Below are 13,561 nucleotides of genomic sequence, written 5' to 3'. Positions count from 1 at the left end.
GCATCATGGCTCTTATACTATAGTAATAAAGTTAAAATGACAGTTTGATTATTTACAGTTTGATGGACTATTTTTAAAGTTGAGTAGAATGACATCAACAGATTACATATGTAGAAATCTTTTCTGAGGTATATTTTGGTGTTTTCCTATTTTCTGCTATAAAAACGCATTATACTTTAAGTTGCATTTCTAAAATTGCATTTGCAAATGCTTTTTCCTCCCTTTTTAAAAAAAATTTTAGGTTTAATTTTCTCTATATTTTCTCCATGCTGTTTAATGTCCTGCACTGTAGTGGAGCACATTTTCCTCTCTTTTTGAACAGACATTCTGTCATTCAATGACATCCCCGCCATCATTTAATGTACTATCATTTGTTGTTTATTACATAATGCTCCTTCACCACCCTGAATAGGGAATTCAGAACCAAAGAAGGGAAAGACTGTATCTAAAACTCCTGCAGAGTAGGAATCTAAGGCAGTCCTCCACTCAAATATCCTTTTTTGGAACTCCACAGACCTTCCCTCTTTACCCACATGGGGCCACGTAAGCATCAGGTATCAGGAGAGAGGTCAGACTGCATTAATAATTTTCAACCAGGTCCCTCCCACTCACCACCCACAAGCTTCCTGAGGGCATACCCAGTGACCAGGACAGGAATGCAAGTCCACATCTGTTTGTCATCTAAGACCTAAGTCTCTATCAAGAATTTAGTGGCAATGGCCCCTCCAAAGAGATTGGTAATTCTCCACTGGGAGGTTAGGGGGAGGTCAGGAGTCAGGGTTCTTACCATTTCGGGGGTGGGGGGTAAGAGGGGTAAACTAAAGAATGAGAAAAGGAAGGCATGAGTTCCAGGTGCCAGAATTTCTTGTTAACCAAGCCTGACTAGAAACCAAGAACTCTTAAGTACTAGACTCCTTTCTCTTAATTTGAAAAGATGTAAGATATAGGATAGCAATGCCTATATCTTCATGCCAGACCTGGACTCAGAAGACTGGAACTCAAATTCTAGCACAGCTCTGTCACTGGCATGATTTTAGAACCAGTGCTTGGTCAGACAAAGCCTTGGGAGATATTCAAAATCTAAATCCCACCTGTTTTGTATGTTAATTCCACCTGTTTTGTAGCCATAGTGCATAAGAATGAAGCTTTAAATAGATTAATAGAGTCCAGGTACCTGGTAGAGCAACCTGGGCAGAGAGGTGCAAAGTTCCATGAGAAGAGGGTAGACAATGTGATGCCTCCACCTAGGACACATGGGCTGTGAGACCATCCCCCACTGAGCACAAAAAGGCAATGAATCAGGGTTCTGCCTAGCAATTGGATTCAAAGGTCAAGACCTAGTTTCATCATGGACAGGAATCTTGGACTATAAAGAAACGTCATCCAGCCCTAGCTGGTTTGGCTCAGTGGAAAGAGTGTCGGCCTGCGGACTGAAGGGTCCCAGGTTCGATTCCAGTCAAGGGCATCTACCTTGCTTGCAGGCACATTCCCAGTAGGGGGTGTGCAGGAGGCAGCTGATAGATGTTTCAAACTCTCTATCCCTCTCCCTTCCTCTCTGTAAAAAAATCAATAAAATATATATTTTTAAAAAGAAACGTCATCCAATTGAGAAAGAAATTCCAAAAGCTGCATAGGAAGTAACTTACTAGAGTGTGAGGTCACATCATTAATTCCTTATTCAGTAAGCTTTTTTTATTCCAAAAAGATATATAGCATTCAAAATAAATATACTAAGAAAATAAAGACCATAATTTTTATAACTTTGTGTTAAGAAATCTGTGTGTATTTGTTACTTTATGTACTACTAGAGGTCCGGTGCATGAATTTGTGCACAGGTGGGGTCCCTCGGTCTGGCCAGCGATTGGGGCCAGCCAGCCAGGAGGAGGGACCGCAGGAGGTTGGCCAGCCACAGGAGGTTGGCTGTGGGAGCGCACTGACCACCAGGGGGCAGCTCCTGCATGGAGCATCTGCCCCCTGGTGGTCAGTGCACATCATAGTGACCGGTCGACTGGTCGTTCGGTCATTTGGGCTTTTATATAGAGAGACTAGAGGCCCAGTGCACAAATTTGTGCATGGGTGGGGTCCCTCAGGGTGGCCTGCAGGGATGGGGCCAAAACTGGTAATCTAACACCACCTGCAGCTCCTACCTGCCATTCCCACTCATCCTAGCCCTGCTGCGCCTGCCTTGGGCTTGCACCCAGTCAGTCCCGAACGGGAGAGGCTCACATTGCTGCGGCGGCACTGGCCAGCTGTGAGCCCTGCATATGGCGCTCATCCCAAGGCGGGGGGTGGAGGGGGGGGTACCGGGACGCGATCGGCCCTCTGGGCAGGCGGTGGGACGCCCTTGCCAGCCCGGAATCCAGATCCATCCCACTGATGGTCGTGTCAGTTGTCAGAAGCCACCTGATGTCTGCTTTTACATCGTTTCTTCCCTGCAGAGTGTCTAGGGAGGGGAAGCAGCTGTGGTGCCTGAGGCTGACTTCCAACAGGCCCACAGCACTGTCAGGATTGTGCCAGTGGTGCCAGTCTGTCGGTGCCTGGCCCATTCTCCAGAGATTGGGCCTGCAGGACTAAGGGAGTGAGTGGCTGCCACCGGGCTGGTAGACTGCCAGGACGGGTCGGTCAGCTGAGAAGTGCTCCCACTGTGGGAGCGCACTGACCACCAGGGGGAAGCTCCTGCATTGAGTGTCTGCCCCCTGGTGGTCAGTGCACATCATAGCAACCGGTCCACCGGTTGTTTGGTCGCTTAGGCTTTTATATATAGAAGATAATCTTCACTGTAATTTGGACTATACAGAGTAATAAGTCACTCTCAAGATTCCAATTAAAATATGTCACTTATTGGTTTATATGTTTTTTAAGAAAGGTGGGGGTTTTTTTACTGATTTTGTAGAGAGAAAGGAGATGGAGAGAGAAACATCGATGTAAGAACGAAACATCTATCAGCTACCTCCACTAACCGGGGATTGAGCCACAACCCAGGCATGTGCCCTGACTGGAAATCAAACTGGCAACCTTTCAGTGCATGGAATGACACAAAACCAACTGAGCCACACTGACCAGGGCACTAAGTAATTGGTTTAGATTTGTGATTTTAAGTAGGAATGTTACTAAGTTTAAAATCAGTATTGGCAGATGACAAATATGCAATGAAAAGAAGCTCAATATCATTAATCACCAGAGAAATTCAAACTGAAACCATGAGACACCACTACACACCTTTTAGAATGGCTAAAATTAAAAAGACTGACCATATCCAGTGTTGGTAAGGATTTGGAGGGACTGGAACTCTCCTACACTGCTGGTGGGAATGTAAAATGGTACAACCACTATGGAAACAGTTGGGCAGTTTAAGTTAAACATACACCTACCATATTATCCAGTCACTCCACTCCCACACATTTGCCCAAGAGAAAAAGAAATATATGTCCATACAAAGACTTGTACACAAACATTCATAGCCGTTTTATTTACAATCACCAAAACTGGAAACAACTGAAATGACTAATAGGTGAATGAATGAATAAACAAACTGTGGGGTATCCACATAATGGAATACTACTCAACAACAAAAAAGGAAAGAAGTACTGATATATGCCCCCTAAAAAATCTCAAAATGATGCTGCGTAATAGAAACCAGACAAAAAGGGTACATATTATATGATCCCACATATGTAAACCAGAAAATGCAAACTAATCTGTAGTAACAGAAAGCAGTTCCATGGTTACTTGGGAATGGGGGAAGCAGAGAGAGATGGGAGGAAAGGATTACAAAAGGGGCGCAAGGAAACTTGGAGATGAAGGATGTGTTCTATCTTAATTATGGTTTCATAGTTAAGGTTTCACGAGTGCATACATATACATCAAAACTTATATATTGTAGTCCTAGCTGGTTTGGCTCAGTGGATAGAGTGTTGGCCTGCAGACTGAAGGGTCCTGGGTTTGATTCCAGTTAAGGGCATATGCCCAGGTTGTGGGCCCGATCCCCAGTAGGGGGTGTGCAGGAAGCAGCTGATCAATGATTCTCTCTCATCATTGATATTTCTCTCTCTCTCTCCCTTCCTCTCTGAAATCAATAAAAATATACTTTAAAAATTTTTTTAAATAAAACAGGAATATAGGAATGTTTAAGAAAATTTAAGAGCCAGCTTAATTTATTAGATTTACAGGAATTATTTAAGTATTAGGAATGTCTGTTAATCAGACTATCGAAGTATTAAAATAATTAAAGGAAGTTGAATGTAATTTAGAAATTCAATATAAATTTTTCAAATGAGTTAAGTTTGCAAATGAGATCCAGTATTATTCAAAAGGGCCCTTCAAAGTGATTAAAATTTTCTAAAATAATAAATAGAACAGAAAGATTGTAGGTTACACTTAGAAGCAAAACTTGGAAGACTCTCCATTAAGAACTAGGTTTCAACTTTAACAAATTGAAAACCAATTTTTTTTTCATCCAAAGAAACTTCTGAATAATCTTTGCATTACACAAAAACCCAGGGGTAGGGATGGGGTGTGGTGACAAAAAAAACCCTGCCCAAACATGTCACTCACCTGAAATTCATCAAGTCAATCTCTCTGAATCTGTTTCCTCATCATAAGAAAGGAATGTTTTCCAGAATAAGTAATACATTTATTATTAACTAGAGGCCCGGTGCATGAAATTTGTGCACAGAGTGTCCCTCAGCCTGTCCTGTGCCCTCGGGTGATGTCCGACTGCTGGTTTGCAGGAGGCGACTGGAGGCAACTGGCGGGGCACTCACTGGCTGGCCCTACCCCCCAATCACCTTCTCCAGTCACCTCCCTGTGTCGAGTGTCTGCCCCCTGATGGTCAGTGCACGTCATAGCGACTGGTCATTCCCCCGTTCAGTCAATTTGCATATTAGGGTTTTATTATATAGGATGATTTAATAATATTAATAAAATTTAATATTGATAAACAGCACATCAGTTAACAAGAGCACTAGGAGAAGCATACAGTGGTGGACAAAATATAAGAGATTAGCAGCATGATAGCACTCTGTAGTAACTGCAGCCTTTCCCAGACCCTGCGCTGGCCAATGACAGACATACAAAAGATGACATATTCTCAGAGACTAAGCATGACTCAGCAGAGCCAGATCACAGAATTTTTCCAGAGGTTTCAGCCAGGGATGGATGTCATCAGGAGAGGAGCTGCTACACATGGAGACTGGCCCCATTTCACACACAGCTGATGGAAATGTACTTAAGAGCAGCTTTGAATTCCCTACTCCCTACCCTCTTCTCTGGCCTGTAAGAAAGATAAGGAGTAAGGGACAACAGCAATGACAGGATGCTGGGATGACCTGGGTTATACCTTCTCGCATATTTAAAAAAATAAGCTCTACCGTCCCAAAAAAGCCCACCCTGGCCCCCATGGCTTAGTGGTTAAAGTGTCAGCCTGTGCACCCGAGGGTCCGCAGGTTTGATCCCCAGTCAAGAGCATGAACCTGGGTTGCAAGTTCAATCCCCACTCCCTGTCAGGGTAAGTGTGCAAGAAGCAACCAATCAAAGTTTCTCTTTCACATCGATGTTTCTCTCTCTTTTCTCTCTCCCTGCCCTCTCCCTTCCACTCTCTGGGAATCAATGGAAAAAATATCCTCACTCCTTAGGTAAGGATTAAAAAAAAAAAGCCCACATTCAGAATCACCAAGGAGATATAGCAAAGGAGGAGGGCAGAGCAGAACCTTCCACTGGAGGGTCTTAGTGTAGTAACTAAGCAAAACCCCAAGACTCAGCAGGGACTTAGAGACTGAAGACCAAACAAACTTCAACAAGTTAGATGACCTGGGAGAAGGCAGCCCTTCTCGCCACCAATTTTCCCTTCCTACTGGTGGATTTGGTGGAAGACACACAAGGGGGTAGGGATCCGAATAGTGAATCCTGCCAATCAGCCTTCTCCGGGGACGGAGGGATCTCCGTTTCTCAGCTCCGTAAGATCGGTGGTTAGAGACCTTCACCCAACTCCCCACCCCTCCTCCCAGGGATGCAAGGAAGGGCAATAACATTCAACTCTATCAATGGAGAACAGGAGGATGAGATAAGCAGAGAGAATAGGGCAAACTCAATTGAGGCTGCTGCTGGCCCAAGAGAGAGCTGTGGGGACATCTCAGAAAGGAGAACAACTCCTGGGTCAAGAAGTGTCTCCTGAGGAAAATAGCTACTCTGGGTAGAAACCCAAGAAAAATTCCCCAAAGAAATCTTCACCCTGAGCCCTGAACTCGAGTCTGGGGAGAGCTGTCCTTGAGCAACAAAGTCCCCAGGGCAGCGGGCAGAGGGTGGAGGTGGGGCGATGCTAGTCGGAGAGCTGGCTGGAATGTTCCCTGGGACCAGCACAGGAGACAGAACTGGATCATCAGGTGGACCCCGGTCACACGGGCAATGCTGCCTGAGCACTCCGTGAGAGAAAGAGGGACAAGTCCACCTTTACCCCTGTCACTGTGACGGCAAAGACTGAGGTCAGTGTGAACCGTGCCAAGTGTTTTCACAGCCAGCTGACAGAGTCAATAGCCACAGGCTTCCCAGAGTCCCTCACCACCAGCCTGCTTTCCACGCTGACTCAAGGGGTCTGCGCAGAGACTGCCCGGCCATAAGATGCTTCCTCGGGTCCTGAGGAGCCTTGCCACCCTCCCCATGACCAGTGTCCCAAGTCACGTCCTTCTAGAAGTAGGGCTTCCTGCTGAGGCTGACCAGTTGCCAACTGGGGCCAGCGAGGGACCCAGATGTCATTTTCCAGTAAAAACCAAGAAAGACTGGGAACAGACAAGGACTGCTTATATTTTCCAAAAATCAGAGCTTGGCCATTATTATGTATTGCACTTGATAGCTGACGTGCCCAGACTGCTAACCTGGATAGCTGCTCCTGAAGGAGACCCACCCACCCCACGACCTGGATTCAGGCACAGGACTTACCCTCGGGTCTTGTCAGCTCAAAGAGGCAGGCGCAATCTAAAGTAGAAGAAAGAGAAGTGTTACCCTCATTTCTGCAGCACTTCCAAGAGCACCTAGGAGTGGCAAGAACAGAGATTCAGAACCCAGAGGACTGTTACTTTGCTTCCATCAAGGAGAGTGGATGTGTGTGTGTGTGGGGGGGGGGGGGGGGGAGAGGCACCAGGAAAGCACCCCAGCTCTGCTATCCCACGCCTGGGCTCTGCCACTCACTCCCGTAACCACTGAAAGCCTGTTTCCTCACCTGTGAAATGGGAATAGTCACAACCCTCATCTCACAGGATTCCTGGTCACACAAGCGCAGCCCTGGCACCAAGCCTGCTGGAGAACACAGACCTTAGCCAATGCGCTTAGTAAGAAGCATTTAAGTAAAACCCTTTTCTGGCACTCACTGCACAAGAACAAGAAGTTCTAGAAACTTTATTGTTTTATCTGAAGTACTTTTTCTTCCTGTCCAATTCCATCCTGCCCCAGGCCGACTTTCTCCGCAGAGCTGTCTCCAGTCCTTCAGAGCTGAGCGCTCCTCCAGATTAGATTCTCCGAGCCCACTTCCTATCTCCCTATGCACTTGACACTAATTTTTGTCTTATGTGACCAAGAGCTGATATGTCTCCTATTTAACCGACTATTTCCTCAGCCCACGTCGGTGGGATGTGACCACTTTGGGGAGTTCACGGGCCACACCTGTCACTCAGCTCTAGTCACTGGTAAATCAAGAACAAAATGGAGCCCTAATCGGTTTGGTTCAGTGGATAGAGTGTCAGCCTGCGGACTCAAGGGTCCCAGGTTCAATTCCGGTCAAGGGCATGTACCTTGATTGCGGGCATATACCCAGTAGGGGGTGTGCAGGAGGCAGCTGATCGATGTTTCTCTCTCCTCAATGTTTCTAACTCTCTCTCCCTCTCCCTTCCTCTCTGTAAAAAAAAAAAAAAAAAAAAAAAAAAAAAAATCAATAAGATATATATTAAAAAAAAACAACAACAACAAAATGGAGACACAGACCAGCAAATCATCAAAGGAACTGAATCCATGATGCCCTGGTAGATTACGTCAAGGCTGAAAATGAAAGTCTGGGGTACTCGATTCAATAAAATATTTATTGGGCTTATACCTTCCATAGGCACCATGTCAGAGGGCACAGGCTCTGCTCCCAAAATGCCAAAGAGTAGGTTGAGAGGGACCCATGTAGGGACCCCAGCCACACAGTCTCCTAGCTGTGTAGATTTTGAGGGATTTGGTCTACCCATAGCTCCTCACCTTTAAATGAGGAGCTAACAGTTCCTCTGTTATAGGGTTGTTGTGTCAATCCAAAAAGACATGTAAGGGGCTTAGCAAGATCCCTGCCACCACATAATAAAAGGTTGGCTTTTATGAATAATAAATCATTACATATCATTATTATTAAAAGAGAGGAGCCATGTCCAACGGAATAGATTTGGCAAGGCTTAATGCAGGAAAGCCTGCAGAACAACTCTGCTAGGATAAGGTAAGAGGAACAGTCCTGCAGGAACAAGGGCGCCAGGGACAAGAGGAGAGGCGGGACAAACACTAAGAAGCAAGTCTGGGGCCTCACATGAGGACTGAGGCAGACAGAAGAGGGTACCTGTTAGGTCAAAGGGAAGAAAAAGCCCAATATGTGGGATCATATCTTCTCACTCAATAGGTGAGAGGAAAGGGCTTTTTGTCATTTCCCATCTCCCACCATCAGGCCCTCCTCCTTTCGAAGTTCAGCAAAGAATTCACGGCTGAGACTAAAGGCAGCTAAGACCAAGAGGTGAAGGGATGGTCAGTCAGGCCCAGGTGAGGTTTCGGAGGGAGCAGGCGCAATGCCCCCCAGCTGAGAGGATGTCTACGGATGACAAACAGCATGCTTTCTGGGTATAAGGAGCAGGGGGCTGTTCAGAAGAGAGTAAGATGCTACTGGGAGGCAGCCAGAGAGAGGACCCATACTAATCCTTTAGGGAAACGTTTACGTGGGGACGGCGCCCAGCTCATGTGGAAGAGGGCTAGACAGATGGGGACAGGCTGGGTCTATCTAGCACAGGACCCGGGACTAGGCTCCTAGAAGTGAGACAAGAGAAAGCAAGGAGGAGGACAAGAGGGCAAGTGGCCTATACTGGCACATCCAAGGCAGGAGCGACCCACTGAGGCTACAGCTACCAGGACCAGCCTCCCCGAAGGGTAGGTGATCCTCAAGTGAGACCCGGCACAGACAGAGTCAATGAAGCTGGAGCAGGCTCCAGGAGAGAGAGATAAGGCACGGAGGGGACTTAGCGGTAAACTGTGGAAACTCTGAATGACAGCCTAATTCAACAAATCAATATTGAACAACCTCAGTGAGCTAAGCTCCCTCCTCAGGGCAGGGCAGCCACTAAGAAGCACAGGGTGCCTGCTCACAAGTGGTTTCCTAGAAAGAACACAGACAGATACAACCTGTTGCTCAGGCCTCCTGCTGGGCCCTCAGAGCCCAACCAAGCGCCCTGGCGCCTTTGGACCAGCCTCATGTCTGCCTTACCAGCACCTTCGAAAGTGCCCTCACCTGTCACACCTCCTGTAGAGGCTCTTCAGTGGCCAAGCAGACGTCTCACACCCAACTGAGAAGTGCTCCTTCTCCCCCGTTCCTCCGTCCACCTTCCTCAGCCTGCCTCTTGCACAGTGGTTCTCAACCTTGGCTGCACATTAGAATCACCTGGGAATCTTTTTAAAATCCTGATTTCTGGGCCTCATCCTCCAGAAATTCTGTTTCTTTGTTCCTAATATTGTGGCCCCACCCAGTAACAAAGAAACAGAATTTCTGGAGGATGAGGCCCAGGAATCAGGATTTTGAAAAGATTCCCAGGTGATTCTAATGTGCAGCCAAGGTTGAGAACCACTGCTCTTGCAGGTTCTAGTAAAACTCACCTCTCCCCCATAATGAAAACTTGGCTCCTCACATCCAATCACTGCTTCTTCACTGCCGGCTGCAGTGGAATCAAAGGAAGCTCGCGACTCACCCCACCCACAGAGCTTTCCCCAGTCCATCCCTGTCCAGCCCCCAGCCAGTCCACTTCTCCCCTCCCTGGCCTCAGGATGCGGTTTGGCCTGATTTGTGGGCCTCTACTCAACTTCCTCTTCCACGCCCCGCCAGGGGCCATACCTCACCCGCATGGGCTCTGCACAAACACACCGGACTTGCTGCTAAAAGTTCCATTTCTTTTTCTCTCCCTCAATCAGGTTGTCAGCATTTCTAGGACAAGGACCTGCTTCAGCTCTCACGTCTTCTCTCAGCGCCCAGTCTAGAGATGGGAGCACGGTAGGTGTGCGAAAGAAGGCGAGTCAGAACTCAAGAGTTAAGATGGAGAGCAAGCAGACAGAACCGCCGTATCTCGTATCTCGGGGTTCGTAGAAATGCTGAGCACACGCACTCCCCGCAGGAGTACTGGCGTCACAGGCAGGGGAAGGGTGACGCGGGGAGGCCAGGGCTGATGGCAGCCGCGGGTAAGGGTGCACCAGAAAAGGCAGAGCCTTCCGAGTAGACTCGGTAGCTCCGGTTATGATCTGCCTAATACAGTCCGGACACGTCCCTGAGACTCGGTTTTCCCAGCTGCAGAATGGGCATCAGACGCCCCCGGCACACTTTCTCACAGAATGAACAGGCCACCAGGCGTTTAAGTTCAAAGCTGCCAGGGTCCTAGGACCCGGCCTCACCCCAGCGTTGGTGAGATGAGAAAGGAGCTCCCCCGAGAGGAAACGACTCAAGGTGCACAGAGCAGGTCATTCGGGGAGGGACCTTCGTGGCAGGTCCTGAAAGCAAGGCTTCTGCGTCCAAAACTCCTCGCCGCCCCCGGCGAGTGCACTCGGTAAACTGCTGAAAGCGGCGAAAGTAGCGGTTGTGCCCAGCCCCACCTCCTAACCGAGCAGCCGCGGGCGAATCCCTGCTGCTGGGCTCCTCGAGCTTCTTCACCTGAAACTAAATGGGACCGAGAATACTCCACCGGGTAACGAGGAGGCGGACCCTACGCGAGACTCGAGCGAGACCCCTCAGAACCGAGCAACTGCCAGCATGATGCGGAGACCTGGGCTCCCCATGCAGACAGACTCGGGTTCGAACCCTCCCTCAAGGCCCTAGCACGAGGCATTTTCGTGCTCCGGGCGTCAGTTTCTCCATCTGCAAAATGGGCCCGAAAGCCAGAATAAGGCCGCCGCCGGTCGCCAGGGGCGCGGGATGGACAAGGCCCGGCTGAGCCCGCAAGGGAGGGATGCTCACGGAGCGACCGGCCGGGGTCAACAGGGTCCCCGGAACGAGGGAGCGAGAGTGAGAGAGGACTGACCCACGCCGACCGTCCCCCACAAGAGGGGGAGGGGAGGGGCGGCGCAACTGGCCTCGCGCACCGCTCGCAGCTGTCTCCCCCGGCCGTCACTCGCGAAGCCCGCGCCGCCTTGGCGCGCACGACCCTTATATAAGCGTCCCCTGCGGCGGCGGCGCAGCACGCCCACCCGCTCCCACCCGCCGCGGGAAGAGGAAGGTGCGCAGCGCGGCGGGCACTTACCGCTTCGCCGCCGCCGCCGCAAGTCGTCGCCGCCGCTGCCGCCACAGACGCTAGCTCCAGTGACAGGGAGCAGCTGCGGTCTCCGCGCAACCAAACTTGCTGCGGTCCACGCCCCGCCTTGGGACTTCCTATTGGCTCAAGCAGCCCAACCCCTCCTGTTATTGGACAATGGTCTCCGTCACTCACCACTCCCCCGTTCAGAACTCCTCCTTACGCCCGCCCGCCCGTCACATTTAAGCCTTGGCGCCCCACGTCAGCCCCGCCCCTCGCGTCCCCGGCGGGTCCCTGGATTGGTGGAGAGGCTGGAAGAGCCCGTCCCTGGCACACTACCGCCCACTCCCTCGTCTACAGAGCCCCACGTGGGCCTCTCGTCCCGGCCGCGGCCCGCAATAGGCGGAAGTGGCCGGTCTCGGACACCTGTGATTGGTTGTCCGCGGGGGTGGGGATGTGCGATTCATTCACCCGAGTAGCACGTGTCTCCCAAAGCCGCTAGCATAACAGATCACACCGGAGTTCAAGGATCCGGGCTGGATGCAAATACCTGCCAGGGGACGGAGAAGAGGTCGGAGGAACGGGTTTGCGAAGGGCAGGAGGAAGGAGATGGTGCACGGGTTTACGGGACTGTGTCCTTTAGCAACTGTAGGGGTGGGGATGGTAGGCAGAAGACCGTCTCTGTGTGACCTTGGACCAGCAACCTCACCTCTCTGAGCCAGTTTCCTACTCTGCAAGTTGAGGCCACTCAGGACCTAGAGGGCCCCAGAAGGCTTGGTTGAACGGAAAGCTTCCTAAGTCATAAGTTGGGCTCTGTGCCAACCAGGAGATAGGGGAGTGGCCAAAACAAAATATATGAGATAGCACAGACGGTAAACAAATAAAATATACCGTACTTCAGATGGTAATCGGGGCGTGGAGAAAAAACCGACCTGCTTCCAGACAGTTGGGGGGATTAAGGACGTTGAGAACATCTTGTTAACTAAAAATTGCTAATTGAGCACGGAGAGATAATACACCTCCGTTCTTTTCTTTCTTCTTTTCTCTTTTTCTTTTCTCTGACTATGTTGTGCTTGCTGTGTTTGTCTCTCCAGTTTCCTAGACTTCCTTCCATCTATCTGGCTGAACTCGAACCTGGGACAATCCCACATAGCCATTTTAGTAGCGGAAAATGAATTAAAAGCCCAATTCCCCAGATTCGCATACTCATTTGATTAACAAACACCTTTTACAATGGGCTTGGTGCTATGCCTGGGACATAGTAGTGAAAAGGACACAGTTCCTACCATCTTGTCATAGAGCTAACATTCTATTACATGTCCAAGTCCAAGGACTCTTTCTACCTCACAACTTTCTTTATGCAGGAAAGAGTTAGAGCTGTGTGACCTTGGGCAGGTGCCCAACCTCTCTGGACTGAATTTCCTCATAAAAGGGTTTGGACATGTTGGCCATTAAGTCTGTTACTTTCTCGTCCCTATTAATCTTCTAGTGTGTGTGACTTCAACACTTCCTGCCTGCATTTCTTCTCTGCTGTGCACGACGTGGGCCCCTGGGTCACTCAGGAAAGGCAAGGCCCTGCTCTAGGGCTGGCCATGCTACAGGGGCTGTGATGCATTGGCTCAGTCCTGGCTGGTCCTTGTGAACTCCTGGGTCTGGAGCAGAGGGCAGGTAGCTCCACCCCGGTTCAGGTGACTCCCTGGTCAACACCACCAGGTGGAGATCTGAACAAAGAAACTAATTGAGAACTAGAAAATGGACTGTTGTGAAACCAGGGCAGTATGGAATTTGAACAGTTAGCTCAGGCACATACATTACCTAGTTCACATTAAATTAGGAAACAAGACACCTCTTCACCCAGGCTCTCCTACCTCCAGGTTGAGTTCCCCAGAAGGGGTATTCCATCCCTGACAAAAATACTCCTGGTGAAAGCCTGGGTGGGAAGTTTCATGTGGCTAGAAAAAAACATGTCTCAGTGTGGGCTCCTGTACCACTCACTAACGACAGAATCTCCTTGGATCAGGGTGCCAGTGGAAGCACAGATGCCTGAGCCCCAGCCCATGATTCTTATGCAT

At 49.3% G+C, this 13,561-nt stretch overlaps 1 protein-coding gene across 2 annotated transcripts in view; it reads right to left on the bottom strand.

The window, feature by feature from the left end:
• PC (pyruvate carboxylase) overlaps positions 1-11,606 on the bottom strand; it is a 69,362-nt gene extending 57,756 nt beyond the window's left edge. The window contains exons 1-3 of one of the 2 annotated variants that reach the window (XM_036326494.1): positions 11,499-11,574; positions 7,214-7,287; positions 6,934-6,969 (exon numbers count right to left, since the gene is read on the bottom strand). The gene's annotated coding sequence lies outside the window, so the exon portion shown is untranslated. Of the gene's footprint in view, positions 1-6,933; positions 6,970-7,213; positions 7,288-11,498 lie in introns of both variants that reach the window. The other variant, XM_036326492.1, reaches the window with a different exon arrangement.
• Between the last annotated feature and the right edge of the window lie 1,955 nt (positions 11,607-13,561).

This window comes from Myotis myotis, unplaced genomic scaffold (genome assembly GCF_014108235.1).
Source record: "Myotis myotis isolate mMyoMyo1 unplaced genomic scaffold, mMyoMyo1.p scaffold_m19_p_10, whole genome shotgun sequence".
Lineage (NCBI taxonomy): Eukaryota > Metazoa > Chordata > Mammalia > Chiroptera > Vespertilionidae > Myotis > Myotis myotis.
This window is presented reverse-complemented; position numbering and strand designations above follow the sequence as displayed.